The 25,219-nt window shown below is 39.1% G+C and overlaps 1 protein-coding gene across 1 annotated transcript in view; it reads left to right on the forward strand.

Moving 5' to 3' along the window:
- The window catches only part of si:dkey-215k6.1 (transmembrane protein 132D), a gene marked incomplete at its 5' end in the record, with an annotated part of 187,447 nt that overhangs the window by 20,240 nt on the left and 141,988 nt on the right, over positions 1–25,219 (forward strand). The gene's annotated exons all lie outside the window — the stretch shown is intronic.

Raw genomic sequence — 25,219 nt, forward strand, 5'->3', positions numbered from 1 at the left:
TTTGCAATATTTGTGTCATTGTGTTCAGTCCTCCTCGTCTCTCATGGAGATCGATGAAGAAGAACACGACACATGTACTCCCCTCACTCTGTGTTAAGCAGGCATCAAGTGTATTTCTCTCTGATGGAGAGATAATTAATTCTGCTGCATCCCTCTTCACCAAAGAAATGCGTTGTGCGCGTTGTTCCAAAGCAAAACGGTAATGGCAGCCATAACAACGGGGGACAGGCGTATTATTCAGAGCCGCTACATTGGGTGAGGTGTGTTTTCTGACAGCATCACACCGAACGTAGCGTTCATGCACTGGCTCAGCTCTGTGATGGCAGTTGGGCAGCATGGGCTACGTTGAAGGGGGAAAGAAGCCCCTGTGCAGCCCCTTATGTCTTAAAATGGCTGCTGCTAGGATGCCTCCACACACTTCTAGATGTCTAGGAGGTGAGGCGAGACAAAAGTTCTGTAAAAACCCTCACGGAGCCGGGGAAGGATGGGGGAGTGTTAGCCCAACACGGCCTGCCACGACGGTCATCACAACCCAGTAAGAATGAATATGGAGGAGAGCAGCAGCAGCAGCAACGGGGTTCGATTGAGAGACGAGGAAGTTTCAAATTTGTTGGACATTTATGGAGAAGCTTCTATTCGAGCCTGTGCATGTGTGGAAGTTTAGGACCTCAAAAGTATTCACACCGGAGCTGTATACATGTCACCTACAAACATGAGTGTGAATCATCAACACAAAAAGATCAGATCTGACAAAATAACAGAATTGATGTTAAAAATAGATACAAATTCTACAGGGCTTTAACTAACCTTTATTATTCAATATCCACAATGATTGGTTTATACCAAAACCATATATAAATTAAGCTATTTTACAGATTTACAGGTTTAGATCTATTTTCTAAAATTAGGATTTCCAAATGATAGCAGGATAACAATCTTTCTGATTGTGACTGGCTGTAAAGAAATGCATGGTGAAGTTATAATACAAAAAGACATACACATGTGTTATTCTGTAATTGCCTGCTACTGTATGTTAATACAAGATAGAGACATTATCAACATAAAATGTTTGACTTCTACAAGTTGCCCCTTTGTACTCACATTCAAATTAAAGCAACATTCAGGGTTGTTTTTGTGCGTAAACAGGACTGACTTCCAGGACGCCTGTCAGCGCTGCATATGTGTGACTGATGTGTGATTGACAGCAAACACACGTACACACAAACTCCCTTTTGCACACAACCGCACACTCTCTTTTACATGCGATGTCAGTGTTAAGAGATAGATGAGGCTTAAGCTGCCAGGATCCTAGTGGTGTTTTAAGAATTAAACAACGGGGTACGACACCATCACCTGCTGTGTGTGTGTGTGTGTGTGTGTGTGTGTGTGTGTGTTTGTTCTCAGAAGCTGTCATCGTATGATCAGTAATGGGTGGGATGAGAAGAGCCTTGTCACCGAAATATCTGATGGGCTCCAATGGAGAGGCTAGTAGAGGAGAAAATAACAACAACAACAACAACAAAAATAACACACTGTATGCATACTGTACGCATGCACGCACACATTCTGAACATGCCAAATCACCCAGACACCTCTTCTCTCCTCCTCTACTCATACAGGAGATGAGTAAAGGAGATGCAGGTACCAGCATAAGGATGGATGAAAAAGCAGCAGATAAAAGAGGGTACACACAAACACACATATGTTCATGTGTGTCTAGTCAGCTATCCTGCAGATACACACATGCAGTGAGCCAGACAGACAGCTATCCAGTCATCAGCTTCCTAGCCAACCTGTCAGTTTGTCAGCCATCCTGTCATCCACACAAACAATCTACCCATCCATCTCTCCACTCATCCAGACAGTTATCTAACAAACTATTCATTCAACCAGTAAGACATGCAGTTAGAGATACAGGCGGACATTTTGGTAGACATCCACATACCAATAATCAGACAGCCACGAGACATAGAAGGCATGGGAAGGGATAAGAGTGGGAAGACACTTATAGAGTTCGGTGCGCAGTTACATAAGAGCTTCAGTCACATAGTCTAAAGGGAGAGAGAAAGAGATGGAGTTTGGTGCTACGGAGGAAGTAAGAAGAGAGGGAGTTTGATAGAAACATGTGGGAAGGAACTATGAGGTGGATGAGAGGAAAGAGTAGGTGTTGTCGATGGGAACGATACGTACAAAGTTGAGACAGGACAGTCTAGAGATTGGGTAAAGGAGAGAAGTGTTGAGGAACAGGATGACAGAAAGAAATAGGAATGCACAAGGGAAATGTTAAGTGTGTATGTGCTCAAATGACTACTTTGAGCTGAAATGAGAATGAGATTTAGAACTTTTGTGCCACAAATGAGCCCATATTTGTCTGTAGATGTCTTTTAACCCACGAAGGGCCTATTATAGCTCTGGTGATGAAAAATAGCAGAAGTTTCTAACTTTTTATGCTGCGAATAGGCATCGAAATTTCAGATCATTCAAACATCTAAACTTTCTAATGAGGTATAACATGCACTTTCTCACATATGGTCAGTATCAAAATATGCAAGATAACTATTTATTTTTAAAAAAACATGCGTAAAACGTGGATCAGTAGTGACCCCTACAAACCTCACAAGTTAAGTTAGTGAGAATGAGATTTTGTCTACACTATACCATCAAAACTCTAGCATTTCCAGGTTATTTTTGGAGAGGCGCAGTAAAACACCTAAACAACAGAAAAATGGCTAAACATTCTCTAAATCTGAGAAAAACAAGGTAGTACCAGTCCCAAGCGTGCTGCTCCATAAATGACCGTGAGTTCTGACCTACTTGGGCGAAAAAAACAAAAAAACCCTACATTTATTCATTTCTTCTTTCTCCTCCTCTCCTCACCAGAAATCTCTGCTGTTGACAGGGGGCAGTGGAGGTGAAAGACAGGAGAAGAGGAGGATAAGACTGGGCTCTATTCATCATGGCAAAAGGAAGGGGGGTTGGAGAGAGAGTTAGTGAGTTTGCGCTGCTGATTGAAGACCACTGACTGAAGCTAGGAAGATAGGGTGTGGCAGTTTGACATGCAGTTTGTGGACAATCAGTTAGGGCTCTTTTGTGACTTTTAAAGGGTGCAGCAGTGGCTTTATTTGAAGTGATTTGTTTATATGTTTCTAGAGATTTAAACTAACCACATTTATTTCCTAAATGCTCACTTTAACCATCAGTACAACAGGCCGAAGCTTAACTTAATTCTATTATCATCCCCAATTCCTTGTCTTAACCCAAATAGTTAACCCAGTTCATAATTGTGGCTCATTATTTTTCATTTTCAAGTTTTGCATTAATTGTTTTCTAAGGTAATTTTTCAAAATAAAAGTCGTACTCATAAAGAGGAGGGTTTATCGAGTAAGTATCAAGCTCTGTTTATTCAAAAGAATCAATGTCAACTATTGGTTAAAAGTGCTGGTCAGGAAATCACAGAAACCTGAGTTTTATAGTTTCTTGTTCACACTGCACCAACAGAAACTAGTATTAGCTGATTTTTAACCTATTTGGCATCGATTGGGAACATAAGAGCACAACGGATGAGGCAAAACTGATGACTGAATTGAGCTTTATCTTAATGATAAACTTAAGTCTCATCATTAGGAAAGACTGTCCCTTTAAACATCCTCACTCTGAAAATTCAAAATTCCAACTTGAACTGACAAGGATACACAAGGACACACACACACACACACAAGCATGCACCTAAACACAACACAGTTATATCTGGCAACGGGGACAGTGTTTTATTTATAGTATGTGATGTGGCCTTGGTCTAAAACTGTGTTGCTCTTGCCATATTTAGACCCAAGATCAAAACTGACAGTGTTTCTTTGCCTCAAATACATGTTTCTTCAATTTTACTCACTCAAAAAAAAAAAAAAACTGCTGAGCACATACTTAAGCAGCAGTTCTTTTTCACACATATTTACTTCCAAACGTTCTCACCTGGGAGCTGCTCAGTACAACATTAGTCCTCTACTGCTTCACAGCTGGCAGACCTGGTGCCTCAGCATCAGAGTGACCGTAAAAGAAGGCAGGAGACTTGTTTCACTTAGTTTCACTCACTTTCCTCTGCCCAGATTTTGCTGCTCAGTAGCCATGAGGAGCATGCGACCCTCCGGCCAGCAGCTCGGTTCTCTCACAATTAGGCTTCCACTACCTCTATTTGTCATTTTGATGTTAACTCAGTATTGCAGTGTAGATGAGTCAGCCGTGGCGAATAAATTCAGAGAGCCCATTGAATGAGCTCCCAAAAGTCCACACTGAATGTTTTTTGTTGAATGAGTTCCAAAGAGCTGACTCTTGAAGCGGAAATAAGCTTTCTGTTGGTGGCGCGTTGAATTAGTAGACTTAGTCAGGCCAGGAGAGAAGAGAGGAGGGGGGCGGAGCTGTTATCACACCGCAGCACCTGGACCGGAGACAGACAGGACGGGACAGAGATGTCTGTCAAACACACAGAGGCAGAGACACACACACGCATGACGTGAAACTCAAGCAGTAGAATACACTCTCAGACACTGCATGAACTGTATTTGTTTATCCATTTCTCTTCAGCTCTTAAAGGTCACTGTGGCTGTCCTGTCATTTCCTTTTCCCTCTTAATTCATCTCACTGTCACTCCTCCTCTCGCTGTCCTCTCCCTGTCTTCCTCTGTCCTCCCTTCCCTACAGTATCTTTCTTTTTTGTCATACAGCACTTTACCCCGCTTAATGTGGTACCTTGTCTACTTTCTCTGAATCTTGACATCTTTCTCCGCTGCCTGTGTTCATATACTGTAAATAACTTTGTCACTGCATGATATAATTTGTGTGTCCATGTCTCCAATGCACCAGGCAAAGCAAATGACATGAATTATGCAATGTGAACGTTATTCGCGTTATTTACGTAAGTTATTCAACTTGGGGAAGAAATTCGTGCATATCTGAGGGCTGGACCGGTAGATTGAGGCGGGGCTTGCCGACAGACAGCCGTTGAGAGCCAGCCAGCTCTAGAGGAGAGAGCCGGGGAGCACGTTGGTGCTGCTGCTGAATTCTGGAGGAATAAACACACCCCGGATCACCACACCGGTCACACTGGATTCTTCTCTAATCTGGAGCCGTTTACCGGCAGGAGGAGTTTATTTTTTTTAAACTTTTGGGATTAAAAATGTATCTTCACTTTGCTTCTCTAGAGCTAACGCCGGAGTCACGCACCCCCCTCAGCTGTTGTCATCAATAATGGTGTGAACACAACATTGATAGATTGAGACACCTGTCAGTCATGCCAAATTGCCTTCAAAAAATTCCTGTTTACTTGTCTTCTTACACCGATTCCTAACTGGACGCGATGCGAACGAGCAAGTGAGCAAATATCAGATTGTTTCAGTGTTTCCCAATGAAGATGTCTTAACCTGCTGCATGTATCAGCGAACAGGCTGAACGACATGTGGTTCGTTTGAAAAACAGCTCATCCTGGCTCTATTTTAGCAAAGTTTTGCGCACCTAACCCTATTTTCATTGGTCAAATTGACTGACGTCCTTCACATTTCTATTTCCCTCCCAGTCAGCAGTCAACATGAACAAAAAGAGAGCAAGAGAGAAGATAAATCCACTTTTTAATACCAAAAGTTTCGTAGCAGAATCCGATGTGACTCTGGGTGTTAATTTTTCGCACTCCATCCTCTGGAGTTCGCTCGCTGTATGTTAGAAAGAGGTGTTAAAGTCCTCTTCCACTCAAAAATGTGTTTTGCTTCTTGTTCCTACAATTGGATGTTTGAGCTTCACTGTGCAGAATGATGTATGTACAGAGTTTGACACTGAGGCTGTTGTCACATTCATCTGCTGAAGTTGGAAAGTTTCTCTGTGCTCATTGAAAATCCAATTTCAGGGGACGGGCCTATGAGCATGATTTGTGACATCATGAATAGTTTGAGTCAACCCTGGTCCGATATTCAACTCACACAAGTGTGATGTGGAAACTTGAAGCCTCCAGTGCACATACAATGAGAATGGACTTTACAGTGAAGTAGGAGACATCTTGTATCCAGCAGTTAAACTTTTATATTTACATATTTACAGATTCTGGAATTTTTAATGAGGGAGAAGGAGGAGATGTCAATTTAACTTTTTTCTGTGGAAAAACCATACCAGACACAAATTATTAGTCAAAGTTTATCTCTGTCTTGATATACATCTTAAAACATGTCTGGAGGGGATCTTTAAGAAAAAAAAGAAATCATCAAGACGAGACAAATAACTGAGACCCCTCTGAGACCTGAGAGCATACCATCTGTTCATGCTAACAAATTACAGAACTGTTTCGGAATTCACACAATATTTATGTATTAATGGTAAGACGAGCTTACAAAGAGTTTAAAGGTTACAGTGGATGTTTCTAGCCGCAGGGTTGATATAATTCAAACTCTCAGAACAAATGTATTATTAAAATCTTCAAAACGCTCTTTTTGAATCCTCCGAAAAGACCTACAATCATCATTTACACTCATAGTTACTTGAATGTCTTTTTGCTCTTTGTTTTCATCCCTCATTTGGCTATGTTGTTTTGCATCTCATTGTAATTCCTCGTGTTGATCTTTCTCAATCTTTACCTCACGATTCACGCCGTTCATCTCCCAGCCTCCCTTGCTTTACGTCTTTGTTTTTGTTTTGTTTTTTTTAAATGAATGAATTACACTCAGACACACACATGCATGCACAAATAGTAAGTAATATGAAAGAAACAATTATGAGTAGCACAATCACTGCCACATGCCGGGCAGCATTGTGTGTGTGTGTGTGTGTGTGTATGTGTGTGTGTGGATGTGCATAAGCGTGATTCTGCGTCTTACAAGTGTTATGGAGGCACAGGAGAAAGAAGAGGATTTGAAGCTTTTTAAAGTGCACCTCTGCTGAGGTTTTAATTGTGATGACAGTAATGGCACCCCAAGGAGATGCATCTTTCCCTCAGCAGGTGACTGTTTTAACCTTTTAGCGCTACCTACATTAACATACTGAACTCTACACATCCAGTCTCCTCTCACGTTTTCTTTGCTCACCGGTCTTTGTGAGGGTACAAATTACTAAAGCTTCCAATTATCGATCTCGGATTGGACTGAAATAGTTTCACTCACTTGCAATCTGCTCGGGCACAAGCTGGAATTTTGATGAGCCCTTTTAACTTGTGAGATCGCCCCTGCCATTACCTGACATATATACTCTGATTGGTGAACATGTGGCTTAAAACTTTTGTATTTTGTTTAATGTGTTCTGTGTGTATTTTGCTTTGTACCATTTGTTATTGTGCTGTTATATGTTTTAATTGTAAGGGACTGCAGATGAAAATTAGCTTGAAGCTAAATCTGGTGCAGTACATCAAATGTCAACATTTATGTTTCATACTGTACATGGTCCCGTTAAATAAATACAATACTTCAATTAAATAATGATGATAATAGCTGAAATGGGCAAAACCATTATTTTTCAGAGTAATTACTCAGTCATTGTGGAGCAAGGATCATGGAGTGTCTTTTGAGATTCAGCTAACATGCATGAAATACAAAATGCCCCCAAAACACTCCTTTTCACAACATGTCACTTACTACCTGTCCACCAAACACACAACTTGCTGTTACTCACCAACAAATTGGATGTTGGAGGTCCCTTAAATATAGCAGCAATAGGAGGTTTCAGAACAGTCTCCTGCTTGCAACTGCCTAACTTTTATGTCTCTGTTAGTTGATTATCTTAATTGTTAGAAATCAACTAACTAATCTCAAAATACAGTAGCAGCCACTCAGAATTGCTGCCTCCAGCTGCCAGCTGGATATATCCATTCAGATAAGCACAGATCTGTAGGGGCCCTATCATGGACCAGACGGCAAATTCTAGGCGGGTGCATAATGCACTGGCCAACTTGGAGTAGTGATGGTAAAGCCAAATGTCTCCTTTACTGGCTTTCATATATATATTTGGTGCACATACAGTACAGTACAATATATGTTTAGCACAGTGTCTGTAGTGTGTATCTGTCCTTCTTGTCAGTCTCAGTTTCTAGGTTTTCTGAAATTATGTTCCCTAACCAGACTCAATGTAGTCTGTGTGTGTGTGTGTGTGTATGTGTGTGAAGATGTCAGTATGTCTTGGTAGCTCTCTCTCTCTCTCTCTCTCTCACACACACACACAGACCAATACAATTTCACACATACCCTAAGCTCCTACATGCACTTCACCTGTTAAGGTTGATCTAAGTGTGTTTATGAGTGGGTGTCTGAGTGTGTGAACTGTCTGCCTGACAGCACACTTCTCTCTGGACCACAAACTGATATGACATGCATTGTTGTTCCATTCACTCCCAGAAACACACCTCAGACTCCACTGGCTGCCCTCTTATCATTGAGTCTCTGCTCCCAGCTGTATTTTTTGATCTAACCTGTTGTTTGCTGATTTTGTTGACATGTTTATTTGTTCTTTCTTCCTGCCAACTGATACCTTGGTTACTATTGTTCGAGCCTGCTGAAACCTGTGTTTTTCTTGCTGGACGGCGTGTGTGTAGTCTAGCGAATGCATGTGTGTACAGTAGTCCAGCCAGTCAGACCAGATGTGTGTGAGTGTGATATGGAGATATAAACCCCAATGGGATTGCCTTAGTTGCTAAATAACAATCAAACACTATCTCCCTCTCTCTCTCTCTCTCTCACACACACACACACACACCGACTTTCCCATGATGATTAGCCTCTCATCGCCAGTCCCTCACTTAGAAGGGATGAAGTACTTTTGGAACCCTTCCACTCATAATAAATGAGAAGCCGAAGACTTGGACTCTTAATTTTTTCTTTTATCTCTCTTTTCATCTAAATTAGGTGCACAGAGCTTTATTGCTCTGTTGAGTAAGCAGTTCTCAGCTGCATGTGGCCTATATTGTCTTAATATTCTCCCTAGTGTTATCACTGTTTCCACAAAAATCAGTCTCTTGTGCATTATCAACTTCCATCACTCCCTAAAGTTTCTTTTGATACTAGTAAACCGCTTGTTCTAGGTTTCAGTGATAGATTGCATGTGTCCAGAAATCACACTTAGAAAGGAAAATTTAGAATAATAATAAGAATAATAACATATCTGGTAACATTTTGTGATAACCATTATTATTTTTTTGAATTTCTTAATTTCAGATTCATGGTTACCAAAATAAATTTAATCTGCTGCTGTTTTGTATGAAAGATGAAACTACCAAACTTATAAAAAACTTTGTTTTTTGATCAATAAAAGAGTTTGTGTGGTATATAACAATAACAATGGCAATGGGGTGTTATTGAATATGTTTTTTTTTACCAAATCTCAGGAGATAGAGGAAGTCTCATACTATCCACAATTTGAAGTGTCCTTGGGCAAGACACTGAGCTCCAAATTGCTTCCAGTTGTCAGGCCAGCAGCTCTCATGGTAGCTCGCTGCTATTGGAGTGTGTGTGTGTGTGTGAATGGGTGAATGAGAGGCACATTGTAAAGTGCTTTGGATAAAAAGTGTTACATAAATGCAGCCATTTAGTCTTTATTTCTATCAAAATGAATAAAATTACCATAGATTTGCATGATTACTGTAAGGTGTTTCCAGCTAACTTTGTTACTTTAAGTCAAGAAAGTGCAAGATTAACTATAAATAGAAACAAAAGTATCTGTTCCACCCTTAGCAGTAGCTGACTTTCTTTTTTTACAAAACAAGAATCCAAACTGACCTGTATAATACTGGATAAAAAATTAAACATTAATTATGTAGTCATTTAGTTTCATGTGCAAGGAATTCCCCCTCATCCTGATCAGATATGATGGTGAAAGTCTTCTTTTAGCATTCCAGTCTCTACCTGCTGAAAATGTTCTGCGATAGAGTAGCTGGTTGTTACACTGCTGATCTGGGACTTCAGCCCAGAGGACTAGCTCGAAGCTACTTCAGCAGCCAACAACCCACCACCATTGTCTGTGTCTTTGTTTACTGAGAAATATGTCGTTCTAATCCCATGTGCGGTGGGAAGTAGAGTGGGCGGTTTGATTCCATGTGTGAGGGTTTTTATTTGAAAGGATTCCAGTATCCAAACATCAAGCTGTGCAGATTACATTATCGGTGTCCTGCTTAAAAAATGTGTACAGAGGTAGCAGTTGTAAAAGTCCCACGCTTAGCTGCATGCGTGCTGAACTGCTTCTGCACTTTAGTTTCATCCACCGACGAGGAAAGCCGGAAAACAAAAATTCAGTTTTCACATGTTGGGAGTTACAAAGAATGTGAGGGTAACACTTTTGGTTGTTGCAATACGCTTTGTGTGCCAGCTGAGAATTACTATACCTGCAGCACAAATGTAGGACTCACAAAACATGATGACTCAGACTTTTATAAAGGTACATCAAGTGCAATCATTTATGACATTCAAAAACCTGTACTTACACAACTTATTCACAGCTTTATGTCAATAATTTGTTAATTGGCTTCTGGTGATTTTCCATTTTCATGGCAGCGTATCCAGGCCATATCTAATCATTAAGTTAATCAGCATGGTTTTAAACTTATTCATTCATACTCCATTCACAATTACTCTTTTATAACCTTCAATATATTTGATTTTGCATTGAAAGACCCCCTCCACTCAAAAATGTGCTTTGCTTATTGTTACATCACTGATGTTTGAGTTTCACTGTGCAGGGAAAGTCTGTTTTCATTCATCCATCCGCTGAAAGAAGAAAGTTTCTGTGTGCTCATCTTAAATCTGACTTCAAGGTGTGTAAGGTGAGCATGATTTGTGACATCACAACTAGTTTAGAGCCAATCATGCAACTTACACAACTAAACTTGAAACCTACACTGAGAATTGACTTTTCAGTGAAGTAGGAGACAGCTTGTGTCCAGCAGTTAAACTCTGAAATGAACTTTTATTTATTTATTTATTAACAATTTTACAATTAAGGACAACCAGTATGTGCGCCTTTAAAGATTTTAACTTGCTAATTGAATTTTTGTTGTGGAAAACGCATATCAAACACTAATTATTAAGTATTTGTAATTTAGTTACCACAGTAGGCATGGTCATTGGTTAGCTTACTGCTCTACAGCTATACTTGGCAGCTGCCTTAACACAAATGTCTGGAGTTACTGTACTTGCATCACACACACACTCTCTTTCACTATTCTGCATCCTGTGACATGCAGCTCACATGGTGCATACAGTCTTAACCCTTTCTAAAGCTTTATGTTTACTAAATTAATGTTTGATGTTTTCTTTCTTCATAGATACTGGATTTAGATAGTTTTGGGGCTGGTGGATTTCCAACAGTCATTGGTATTCAACAACAGACTACATAAAGTGTCAGTCAGGAAATTAATCTCAGAAAGTCTGAAGTCTCAGCAGCTGTCCAAATGATCGTTGCATCATTTTTACTGACAATCCTCCAGGTCAAACTCCTGCAGATAATGTTCATCTAAGATCGTCTTTAGCACCATGCAGGACAGATGTAGGATGGATGCACGAGGAGGGGCTTCTATAACGGCTATCCCTGCAGGGCTGGTGGTACTGAAGCCTGTTCTGAGCAGCAGCGTAAAAAAAACAAAGACCAGGTCTGGAGCAGAAGGCAACTGATGGCGTTTTCCCCACTCATGCATAGTTAACACACAAGCAGAGGCCGACATATGCGCACACAGGCATATATAAGCACTCATACATTGAGCAAAGAGGCATATAGTGTAAGTTTACTTCATGTACTGTACGCTGAATCGAACACACACACACAAACACAAGCAGACACTCACACACATCCCTGTTTTCCAGCAGCTTTCATCATTATTACACAATAGTCATTTTGCAGTAAAACTTATGTAACTGGGGGAGCCAGCTGCTCAGAGGGAGAGTGAGTGTGTCTGTGGAGAGTGACTGCATAAGAGACAGCAGTGGTGTAGTGTGTGTGTATGTGTGTGTGTGTGGACATTTTGTTGTGTGTGTGCTGAACCAAATGAAAAATGCCAACTGAAAATAAAATCTCCAAAAGTATTATTTGTGCTTCCTCAGAGACGAGGGAAACAGACTGAAAAATATTGGTCAGTATGGTCAGAGCTCTAGCAGAGAAAATGTTAAGTTTGTCTATTTTTGTTATGTTGTGATATAATGTTTGTATCAAGATGAACTCAATTGTTTTCGGCAGTCAGCAGGTAATTGCAATTACTGCTGAAAACAATTGTTTGTTTAAAGGCACTGATTACTTATTTCCATCTACCCTATTTTTGAGCAACATTGAAAAGTATGTATTTATTTTTATATTATTACCTGCAAATACAACTACATCACTTAGGGAGAGATAGACTGGAGATTAAAAAAGGGAAACTGAAAAACATGCAAAGACAGCATGAGGGAGGAGAGAATGAAAGAGGGAACGGATGTGACAGAGAACATGTACATGAATAAAGAAAGATGAGAATGAAAGACAGCTTTAAAGAAGGTAGAGATAAAAAAAAAAAGTTGTATGAAATGGGTCTGAAGGGCAAAAAATGAAAGACAAGGATGAGAGGAAGAGACACCGTGTGTACGAAGAAGTTCATGAAAGACCTTCAAAAGGGAAGAGTGATAGAAGGAGACATATTCAAAATGAAAGAGGGAGAGGATGATTCTGTGTGGCGTGATAAAACAGATGTTCTCACAGAAAAACACGTTTGACCTTTGACCTCCAACATTGCGGGGCTCTTTTAAATCCTCCTTTGAAATATCTAAGAACTGTTTGTTCTAAACTTTGAAACTTGCTCCAACCCATCTGTCATACTATATGTTAAAGAAACAATCACACCTGTTCATTTATAAATTTTAAAACCCTTGCCTTCGAATCTGTCCATCTCATGGCTATAAAAAAAAGTTTTTTAGTGAAGTGGGAAACTATGGCTTCTAAATCCCCATCTTTGCAAGTGATTTAAAATTAAAGTAAAAATAAAGTGATGTAGATACAAAAATGTGGATAAAATATGACCCGGAAAGCAAGGCAAGCAATGAAAAGAATATATTATCAAAAAGAATGTGTTATCATAAAAATATTAATTCACTCTTTTCCTCAAAAAAAATCTTATATGTCTAAACTTTCTTTATACAACTTTATATATCGTTTAATTATTTTGTGAATTTTATATTAAAAATACTTTAACCAGCCTTTTAGAACTGTGTAAAGTGAGAATAAATGACATAAATTCACATCCTTGTAACAGTAATCTGACTAGCCAAGAATGATACACGATCACAGGTGAACTTTTTGTCATAGCAGCAACTTTCCAACTTGTTAAGAGCTTGTAACTTCTAACAAAAAAATGGCTTTTTTTCAACTTTTCAAATTTGACAGCTTGTCACTTGCAAAAAAAGTAACCTAGCAGCTTCTCAGTGATCTACACGGTCACAACAACAGATTGTTTTTGCCTCTACCTTTCAAAAAAGCAAGAGCGGCAGAAAACAAGATTTTAAGGATTTGACAGTTGACTCATTTAAATGCCACTCATGTCCAATGACGGCAGTTTCTCCAGGATGTGTTGAGGAGTATGCAGGTGGTGTGTTGAATTTTGTTGAACATCTGTCTGCGATCCCAAAGACTTGCTACCATTATACTTACAGTTGCCAGTGCTTTTTCTTTAAGTCATGAATTATCAATGAGGGTAGTGATTTAAACTATAGACAATCTTGGCAAACTTTTTCAAAATCATGAGTACTATTTTCCATGAGACATAATATTCATGGTTCCTCGTCTTTTTTGAAAAACAGGATTTTATAATCATCCAAATACACATAATGTATATTCACATACTAGAGGACTACTGCTGTGGTTTGGCTTCTACCTCAACATAATGAATCTAGAAAGGTTTGCTGTCTGATCAGTCATCAGAAGGTACGAGACACAGAGGTAACTAATTAGTTGAGAGGCAACAGATTTTAAACATATTGTATATACTATACTGTGGGAATTTGGCCCTGTACTGCTTTGCTTACACTTTAGAATTATATATTGGTTCAATTCAGATGCAGGATAAACATATTAAGTTAACAACTCTCACGCTATCCTTCCAACATGTCTTTCCCTAACCAAAACATCTGTTCCAACAACAACTTCAGACAAACAATATGTCTTGTTTTACTTTTGTCTCTGAAACACATCTGCTGCTGTACATGCAGCAATGTTTTCTGACACATAGCATATGGCTGTGGGTCTGCTCTTTTGTTTTGAGAAGAATGCCTTTTGGGTTACATTTACATTTTAGACATTTAGCCGATGCTTTCATCCAGACTGGCATGGCGACGACTGCTGTAGAATAAGCTAAAATTCCTTGTACATCAAAGGCAGCCAAAGGAAAGAAGTACATAGCACATAGCTATGGATCCCCGCAAACAGTGTATAGTGAATAACAGTGATAGAAAATACAAGATCAAACAAATATTTTGTGAAAACTAGAGGAACTATAGTTTCAGGTGTATACTTTTGAGTGCATTGACATTCATACCTAAGGTCTGTATTTTGTATTTTTTAAGCTAGCAGCTGGAAAGAGGTGAGATTAAAAAAACATCACAAAGAAATCCTCCAAGATGGTGAAGAATTCAATTAACGGGAGGGAGCTTGAAAAACCAACAACGCCAAGACACTGAGCACTTAAAGCCTGAATACCTCAGAATAACTGAAGAGGATGTTTGTGAATTTGGTTTAGAAATAGACTTTAGAAATAGAAATGTTTACTTGAGATTCATGTAGTATTTTAACATACTGCAAATCAATCGTTACCAAATTCCTTGTGAGACATTGGTAGACTTCAGAATTAATGTGCTGAAAAGGCAAACAATGTGCTACATAAACCTGTTGTTCCGGATTTAGTTCCTGAGTTGAGGCCCGCTGAGAGGACTTGCAAGAGTGGCAGTTTCCTTAAACACCAGATGGTGAAACAGGTGAAAAGTGAAGTGAAAATGAAAACAAAGGCGAAGACAAACACCTAGACTGACAACAAGGAAGTGGGGGGTGAGACATAACAACATCCTCTTTGAGGTTTATAGGAAATTTGGAATTAACTTGGAGGAATACTTGTAGTGATACAATGACAACAATATCCACCAAATAGATTTAGGTTGCCTTATCACTGTTGATCTAATACCAAAACAAGTTACTATCTGTACTACCAGTATTCTTTGTACAGTACCAGCATCCTTTGTACCTCTACATTAACAGATTACAGCACAAAATGGTTGCAATATTATCACTGGTAGATATTACCTCTAATCATCTGCAGAATCATTCGTGAAAAACTGGCAAAGTGAAAAACTAATGCATACAAGACAAGCACATAAACCTTGAGGGCTTAAGATCTGCTTTTCTATTCTAAAACAATGTTAACTAGCGTGATGCTTGTTGGAATAACACATCCAAATCACAGCCTTGGTAGACGTACCAAGCTCTTTGAGTTGCATTCATGTTGAAGAGATCTGTCAGTTTCTAGCATTTTAAAGCCCACAGGCTCTTAACACACATACCTTTCTCAACAATAAGGGCTTATGGTATGATGGGAGGTTCCTTGGAGTCTATAAATTTACTACACCCCAGGCATTTGCTGAGGTGACATTGACTTTCACAGTAATAATGAAGCATGTAAGAACCTGAAATACCATGGAAGCCACTGTGGAGCCACTGACTAGTTTCCAAACCATTCTTTGCAACTTGAAAAGTGCTTTTTTTCTAATCTAGCACCTCTTTCGACAGTAATCAGAAGGACAACATCATTTGTCTGTGCTTCCCAAAACTGTTACAAATCCCTGTTAAAAAATAATTCTGTTTGATGATATGACAATGCTTCGGTTAAGGCCCTGTTAGGTTTTGGCACAAAAATAACTCAGTTAGATTTAGGAAAATGATCACTTTGTTAAGGTTAGACAAACATGGGGTATGGGTTAAAGTTACTTCTTCCTTAAAGTTAGGTAACATTTATTGCCATGGCTACAATAATAACCACGGGGTTAAGGTGAGGGGATGATCGTAGTTCAGTTAAAGCTCTGACTCACGACTGGAGGCAGGAAACAAATAGCAGCCTCCTGTGGCAAAGTCTGCTGTTGGGTTATAGCCTCCATCCGCCCCACCTCCTCCAAATGAGGAAAATTGTTGACATTAATATTACTGTGCAAAACTTTTAGGCACTTTAGATGTTTAGATTCTTATCAATAAAGCAATAACATCAGGGATCGGTCCCAAATTTATTCTGCAACATGGCAATGACCCCCAAAAATACAGCTCGAGTCACAAAGAACTATCTTAAGTGACAAGAAGGAGTCGTGCAGCAGATGATCCCGACATCATCAAGTCAGTCTGGCATTAAATGAAGAGACAGAAGCAACTGAGACAGCCTAAATCCAAGATGTCTGGAACAACCTACCTTCAAAGTACCTTGAAAAACCGTGTGCAAGTGTACTGAGGAGAACTGGTGGCAAAGCATGGTCACACTAAATGTTGATTTCATTTAGGTTTCTTCTGTTTACTGAACTTTGTATGAGGTTAATTGATAATTAAAGCATATTCATGGCATTATTTTTGAAAGCATCCTCACCTTATTTTAAGTACCTAAAACTTTTGCACAGTCCTGAATAAAGGTCATCTCAGCTGCGCCGCTGCTCTAAGTCACACTTGCCACAGCCGCAAGATGGCATCTGTCACTCAAATGTAACGGGCGACTGACATTAACAACTACTTTAGTGTTGTTTTTCTTGGGAGGAAAGTTGTTTAATGGATGGAGAAAGTAGATTTTCCTCTCAAAAGAAAAAAAAAGCAGTTTGTTCAATGTTGGCTGTGTGTGTATGGTGAAGTAACCATTCAGATCGCACAAAGGTTCCACTTTCTACATGTTGTGAACATATGATATGATATGTAATTACAGTGACCTATCAAGGCCCCTAGTTTCACAATGAGCTTTCTGAGCTTTTTTATCCATTGAGTTTCTGATATTAGTCATCCAGGTTAAAAGGGTTTGTCAAGCTGTTGTCCTCTCAGCACCTTAGGAGCTGTGCTGCCGAAAGGTCAGCAGGTTCTGAAGACGGTGATGTTTGAGTTCAAAGTCGGCGCTGATTGAACGGATGGATGCATCAGTAGCGCTTCTGTGTCCTCGTCTCTCGTTCTCTCTATCTGCTGAGTGTAAATCTGTCCTTCTATCATCTGATGCTCTTCAAGGAAACCCAGTGTCCAGAGATATCACACTGCAGTGATTTACTCTCACACACACACACACACACACACACACACACACACACACAACCACTGAGTCATTGTGACCTTGTGTTAGTGCTGATTGTGCTTCTGTGTAAGACAGAGATAGTGTGTGTGTGTGTGTGTGTATTGGCGATCATGATTAGGTGTGGTGTGTGTGTATATATGCCAAGAGCAGATACAATTTTACACATCATCTCTTGACAGGTGTTCAATCAACTACAATAAATTGCGACAGGGTTTTCCTTGTTTCTTTTGGAGGATCGAAGGTTTTAAAACAGGTGAAGCTGTGGAAAGAGTATTTAAAGGATAGGGTTAGGTGTAAAGAGAATTTAAATGAACTTAAGTGATTATCCTTGCGAGCAGAACATACTGTTATCCTGCCCTTGCACATATTGCTTGCTGTCCCGGGTCACTTTTGTATGGAAAGACTAAACTATAAATATGCATCACTTCATTAACATTCCTCTCTTTCCTCTTCTTCATTCAACTTTCTGCCGCAGACAACATAACTATTACTACTTAAATTTCTTTGTACAGATATGGGAAGCCTTTGATGTTATGAAAAACAAATGAGTCATTTTAAGGCAAATGAAACCATGCCATGACACCTATTCCACCAATTGATATTTTCTGGCATATTTACATTATGCCTCTTACCGTAAACATCCAGTAGCTTAATATGGAGCAACAACAGAATTTTAAAAATGTGTCTCGGAGAAAGAGCCAAAATGCAACAGAGCTACAGTCTGACTGAAAAGATTGTCGGGACTCCAAAAAAAGAAAAAAACAGACATCATCACAATGACAGAAACACATTTTTCATTTTAAACCTACCATTGTGATTTAAAAGAGGGGGCATTTTATTCACAATGTACCTTTTTGGCATAATGCCCTCTTGCTCGCTATCCTCCACTTACTCTTTTTTTCCAATTGGAAAACTAATGTTGAAGCACCCATAAACAAGGCGATGCTCCAGAAAAAAAGGAAAAGAAAATCAATTGAATTGCTCTGTGGTCAATGACCAACAGGAGCAGAGTGTAACTGTGAAAGTGTGTAATGTATGAGTGTCACCTAGGGAACAAGTGAGGAAAAATCCTCAATTAATGGTTTCAGTGTAAATACAGTTCTAAGTTCATGACATTAAAATACCTGTTTTTGCTCTGGCAGCATCATACTGAAGGCACTTAAAGGGGACATACCATGTTTTTTTTTTTGTGATTTTCTGTTATGCTGTACTGTTATGATGTCAGATGATTATGTCAAACATGGTCAAAGTTTCAAAACCCGAGGTGAATGTACATTTTCCCTGCAAGTCAAAAGCCAGGGCTTAGTTTTATGGGTTGTTCACGCTGTCCACTCACATATTACGGGTTTGGACTTGAACGTGTACTGATGTGTTTGAGAATCCTACTAATACTGTGTGTTTATGGCAGAAGCCTCCAGAAGCTGGCCAATCAGAACAGAGCTAAAACCTGGCTGAACCGAGGAACAGCATAAAGGGCCAGTAAAGCATAAATAGGAGTTTTTTTCAACTGTAAATCATGCAAAGATATATTGGTAGAGCCTCAGAATATAAATATGGACCTAGAAATGTGCATGATATGTCCTCTTTCAACATACCTTATCCATATCACTAGATAAAATGAGACAGAGAAGGCAACAACTGATATGATCTGTTGAAAGTTTATCAGACAGAACGTGTTACGGATCATTCGCACAGTTTTTCACAGAGCAGCATTACTGACATAAAAAAAAAAAAAAAAGGTTGATAAATACAGAAAGAGGGGAATGAGGCAAAGATGCAAGGAGTGAATGAGAGTACAGGGAGAAGTTTTGCTTGTCGTCCTGCATTACCTAAAAAAAACAGACAGACATAGAAAGAAAGACACACAGACAGTTGTCAGGCTCTGTTGCTGTACATGGATCTGACAGAAGCAGCTTAGGGATGCAGCCTTGTCCATCATCCTGCTTGTTGACAGACAGACACACACACACACATACATACACTAAAGTCCCGACAGATGCACCATGGGACAACAGTGTCGCTGTGTTTCGTTACATATATGACTGTGTCTGCGTGGCCATGTGTACGCATCCATTCCAGACCAGGCAAGCAAAGTCGATCAACCTTTTCTCACAAACATCATTTCTGAATTTCAAAGGTAAACTGACAACCACAAAAAGACTAACTTGTGGTTTAAAGCCCAATTCTGTTAAAGAGTCACTTCTTTTCCTTTTGATCGAATCAAGAGTACACACGGGGTTCTTTACACTTGGCAGTACATTGTGATGAACTTACAAGGATCTAAGATTGTTTAAACTAAGTCTTTCATCTTGGTAATACATCTCTTTTGTGGAACAGAAGATATTTTTTAGACCTATTTAATTTTTTTTTTTTATTTAATTTTGATAATAGAATTTAACAATCTCTAAAGCCTTCCAATCTCAAATATTTGAGGGGGCACATGCCCCATAAATGTATGAATGGGCACCTCTGCACTGAACAACAGCATACTGATGAACAATGATGTTACTTCTCTACTGAGGACACAACACAATGTTATTGTCTCTTCCACCCTGATTTCTACTTTCCCTAAATGGTATGAATGATTTGAATACCCTACTATTGCACTGAAAATAGGTATTTTCTGCCTGTTTTGAAATTGATAATTGTTGCCAATTTTGTTTGTTACTCTTTAAATAAGATGTGCCGTCCAATCATTGGCAGTCAGTCCCAAAATGTTCAGTTACAGGTCTCTATTTTCTCAAATGGTAATGGCTTTGGTTTTGTCTCTGGTTTGGTTGTATTGTAGGAATATTTTTTGCTGTTTATGTAATAGTTTTTTTTAGAAAATTGCAAATAAATGTACTTTTTTGACATTACAATCGCAAGAATTAGGTTTGTGCACATGAGGGTTTTTTGCTGTATGAGTGCTGGACATATTTATTTATTTATTTATTCATTTATTTATTCATTTGTGTCAGCATGTTTTATTTATGATTTGTCATTGTCATGACCTTGTCATTTAAAAATCTCTGGGGTTAATTCTTATCAGCCGGTGTACAGGCAAACATTTCTGTCCCCTCATACTCCATTCTTGTCAGTCTGTCATTTCTATTACTATATCCCCATTTATTTTTCTCTCTCTCATAACTCATTGCTTTGCTTTACATACTTTTGTTGCCAGTGTTTGGGTGCAGTAAATTTCCTTTGAAGTGGATTATCTTAAATTCGGGGTTGGTTGAGGAGGAGGACAGAGAGTGAATGGAGGAGAGAGAGGGAGAGAGAGAAGGGGGGCGGGGTTAGGGAGATAGGAGAGGCAGAAATAATAATATAATACATTTTATTTATATGGCACTTTACAAAACAAAGTCACAAAGTGCTTCATGTGGTTGAGCCAGGATTAAAACATTTCAGGCAAGTAAAATCAGGCAGCTAAAATAATTCAAAAATAAAATGGAATAAAATCCCCAACAATGAATATAAAAAAGAAAGCAACAGTAACAATAAAACAGGTAAGACATGTTGGAAATGCTAGAATTAATAAAAGGCTTTTAAAAAAAAAAAAAAAAAAAATTTTGAGAAGTGATTTAAAAGATGTCGCTGATCCTGTTCCAGAGCTGAGGGGCCCTGACTGCAAAGCCCGATCACCTTTAGTCTTGAATGGGACTTAGGAACAGCCAGCAGAGCCCTACCTGAGGATCTGAGACTGTGTTCTGGCTTATAGAAGAGCAGCAATTCAGCACTGTAGCCGTGGGGTTCAATCATGAAGTGCTTTAAATGTGATCAGTAAAATCTTAAAATCAATTCTGAAACTTACTGGTGACCAGTGAAGAGAGGCTAAAACAGGGCTGATGTGATCTTGTCTTCTAGTATTTGTTAAAAGCTGTGCAGCTGTGTTTTGTACCAGCTGAAGGCGTGAGATCATTTTTTGGCTCAACCCTGAATACAATGAATTACAGTAATCTAACCGAGATGAAATAAAAGAATGGATGACCTTCTCAAGATCAGGCCGACAGAGAAAAGACCTGATTTTTGAGATGCTCCTTAGTTGATAAAAACATAATTGAACAACATTTGTAATTTGTTTTTCAGATGAAAGGTCACTGTCAAATATAACACCCAGGTTTCTGGCTGCAGAATATTTGTAGACAATGATCCAAGATGTTTCTGTAAAATAAGCATCGACTGTGAGGGACCGAAGAGAATTATTTCTGATTTGTTTTCATTTAGCTGGAGATGATGAAAATCGCCTCCTTCAGTGTTTTTTAATGGGACATACATTTGTGTCTTCTGCATAACAATGGTACTGGATTTTGTGTTTATGTATGATATGTCCTAGTGGCAGCATATATATATATATACAGAACAACAAGGAGCCAAGGACGGAGCCTTGGGGAACACCACAGGTCAGAGGGGCCACAGGATAGGAGGCATTTCCCATGACTACTGAGAAAGTTCTGTTTGATAAGTAGGATTTAAACCAGTCTAGAGCAGTGTACCTGATGCCAACCCACTTTTCAAGATGATCCAATAAGATAGACAGATCCACAGTGTCAAATGCAAAGCTCAAGAATGAAAATTGAACAATCACCAGCATCATCTGTAAGTAAAAGGTCGTTTGTCACTTTGATGAGAGCAGTCTCAGTGCTATGACGTGCATAGCAACCTGAATTGGAATTTGTCAAAAATATCATAATTATTCATTAAAAAAAAAATCAACTCTGTGTCGACAAACCTCTCTAAAGCTTTTGATAAAAATTGTCATTTAGAAATGGACCTACATTATCTAAAATCTGTAGGGTCAAGGTTGGGTTTCATGAGCAGTGGGTGCACTACTGCGTGCTTAAGGAGGGAACACAGTCAGTGGACAGAGAGCATTTGTGGGACCAACACTGTTAAAAACTCCTTTGAGAAATCTGGCAGGCATAAGAGCTGAAGTACTCAATGAAGGCTTTAATTTGGCCATAATGTCCTTTAAAGCGTACAATGAAAGGGCCTCAAACTCACTGAGTAAGGCAGAGGGGGTGCAGTGTGGAGACACTTATTTTGTTTGGGAAGAGGGATAAAAAAAATGCTCACGGATCATGGGAGTGGCTTCAGTTTGTTGGCTAGGAGGATTAATTACAGATTTGATGGTTTTGAAAGAAAATTTGGGGTTGTGACGGTTTGTTGTAATGATGTTGGAGAAATAGGCTTCTTTTACTGATGTTTAATAGAAAGACATTAGGTCTTTCATAATTTGATATGACACCACCAGGGTGTCCTTTTTCCATTTCCATTTGGCTTGTCTGCATTTTCTCTTTATTTCTCTGGTATTGTTATTTAGCCGAGGCACGCTGAGAGTTGATTTGACTTTCTGGATTTTTACAGGTGCTATAGAGTCAAGTACAGCTTTTACATGTATTATTGAAGTTGTTTTTAGTAATTCTTCTTTTGACAGATTTGACTTTTTTTTGGTTATTGCTATGTGTAGATGCAGGGCCTTATGAAATCTGTCAGCAGAGTTTGTATTGAGGACACGAGAGGAAACCTAAGTAGCCACCCTGGGGACAGGAGGTGGAAAGAGGGACTTAAAAAATAATAGCTTTGTGGTCAGACACACATAAGCTAGCCTCACAGAGATCAACACTATCAAAAATAAAATCAGAGGAGAGAACATTGTCCAGGGTGTGTCCCTTTAAGTGAGTGGGACCCTCAATCGACTGAGCAAGATTAAAAGAATGCACAATTTCTATGAAATCCATAGTAAAAGAGGAACCAGCAGGGCAGCATACATGTACGTTAAAATCACCTAAAATCAAGACTCTGTCAAAGTGAGGCATAATAAATGATCAACAAATTCCTGAATAAAATCAGATTAGATTAATTGTAAATTAAAACACAAAGTAGTGGGGCCTTGCTATTTATCATAAAACCAAGTGATTCAAATGAGGAAATGAAAAAGAGAGAGATGGAGAAAAAGAGACAGAGGGAGCAGAACAATAATAGAGAGTTTTTTGACTTTATGTAACATTCAGCTGTTGAATTATAAAAGAGGAGATTTTAGGGGACCGCCTGCTATTTTATGCTGTGATAGTGCACAGAAACACACACACACACACACACACACACACACACACACACACACATATACACAAAAACAATACATACTCTACCTTACTTGTAAAACTTTTTTTTGCAACTTTACTTTTCTTTTTTTCCCCTTTTGTTTTACACACTCGCACAATAACACACAACAGAGGTCAGCCAGTAAACATATTTTCCTATTTTAATGAAAAAAACAAGAAAAATAATTCAGAATTTATGAATTTAAAAAAAAAAAAAAAAAAAAAAAGTAGGTTTTCAAGTTTTCACATGGGGGTTGTTCCCTTGCGCAGAAACACCAAAAAGCATCTTATTGAGATTATTATACAGCACATGTACATACCCAGGTGCGGATATATATACAGTACATGCACACAAACATATGTACAGAGAGCATGGCAAGGGACAGGCGTGACATATTTGCAGGCAGTTTTTGGCAACACATGAAGCGAGACAAACACAAGAAAGTAATAATGAGAAAGGAGACAAAGAGGATTGGCAGTTTTTTCCCCCCTTCTGTTTAGAAGAGAAAGTTTATTGGAGAGTATGTTTGTGTTGGCATTTACTGTTTGCCAGAGACCATTGTATGTGTGTTAATAAGAAAAGCAGTAAACAAGCTTTCGGGTATGCGTTTGCGTGCTAATAAAGTGTGTTAATAAACTGAGGGAGGGTCTCGTCAAGGTGATAAATAGAACAAAACACACCGGGACGGATTAGAGAAAGAGAGGGAAAGAGGGAGTGGGAGAGAAAGAAAATAAAGAGATTAACCAGAGGATGCCTTGAGAGTGAAGGATGGAGGAGGGGCAGAGGGAGGGATAAAGCAAAGGTATATAGGGAAGGAAGAGAGTAAGGTAGGAAAGGAAAGGGAATCGCAGTGGGGCAGATGAAAGGCAGAGGAAAAACATTTGGAGGAGGTGTGGAAAAGAAGAGGACAGACTGATAGATGAAAGAGGAGACCTGGTGAAGGAAAATAAAGGAGGGAGAGCAACAAGGGAATGACTGGGAAGGAGGAATGGAAATAAGGAGGACATCTGGAGGGGAAGGATAGGGAAAATGGGAAGGGAAACAGGGAGTATGCAGGTAAGAAGAAAACCAGAATGGAAAGGAGTAACTGAGAGAAACTCAAGGAGGATATTGGAACAAAGATGGATGAGGGAATTATAGAGATTAAAGGAAAAGCTGAATGGAAAAAGTAGTAGGGAAAAACATGGGAGAAAGAACTGGAATTTAAAGACAGAAGTAAGAAGATAAGGACGAGGGAAGGCAATGATAGATGGGATTCTCACTGAAGAGAGAAGGGGAAGGATGAGGAATGCTGAAAGTGATGGGAAGAAGGTTTGAAGAATAAATATTTGAAGAAGAGTCAGGAGTGGTGAAGGGGGTGATAAGAAGAGGAAGGAGTGCACATTAATAAACACAACACCTTTAACCACAACCCGCCAATAGTCTGTTAAGTGTTGTCTTTCTTATCAGCAAAATAACATTGAGTGTATGAGATATAATCTTCAACTCAGCATACACCTGATTCATCCTCCGAGTGGCACTTATTCTGGTAAAAAATGATAACTTTCATAAGAGCTTCTCCTGTCACTACTTTGTCTTCCCCCACCAAAACATACCGTGGGAGGCGGCACCATGCTGGGCGACTAAATTTGAAGAGACGTTTTATACGAAGAGAGAATGGCACATATCAAGGATTAAAGAAAATCAGCGAGAAAATCAGGGCAGGGAAATTCCAAGCGAAGCAAATTCAATTTTAAGCAAATTCCCCCTGACTGTCACTGTGACGACTCAGCTTTCTTCCCTCTTCTGTTTATGATGTGCCTGTGTGAACTTTAGATTAACCTCACTTTCTTTTCTTTTTTTTTTTCTTCTGCCACCCACTCCCACTCTT

This window comes from Thunnus albacares, chromosome 2 (assembly GCF_914725855.1).
Source record: "Thunnus albacares chromosome 2, fThuAlb1.1, whole genome shotgun sequence".
Classification (NCBI taxonomy): Eukaryota; Metazoa; Chordata; class Actinopteri; order Scombriformes; family Scombridae; genus Thunnus; species Thunnus albacares.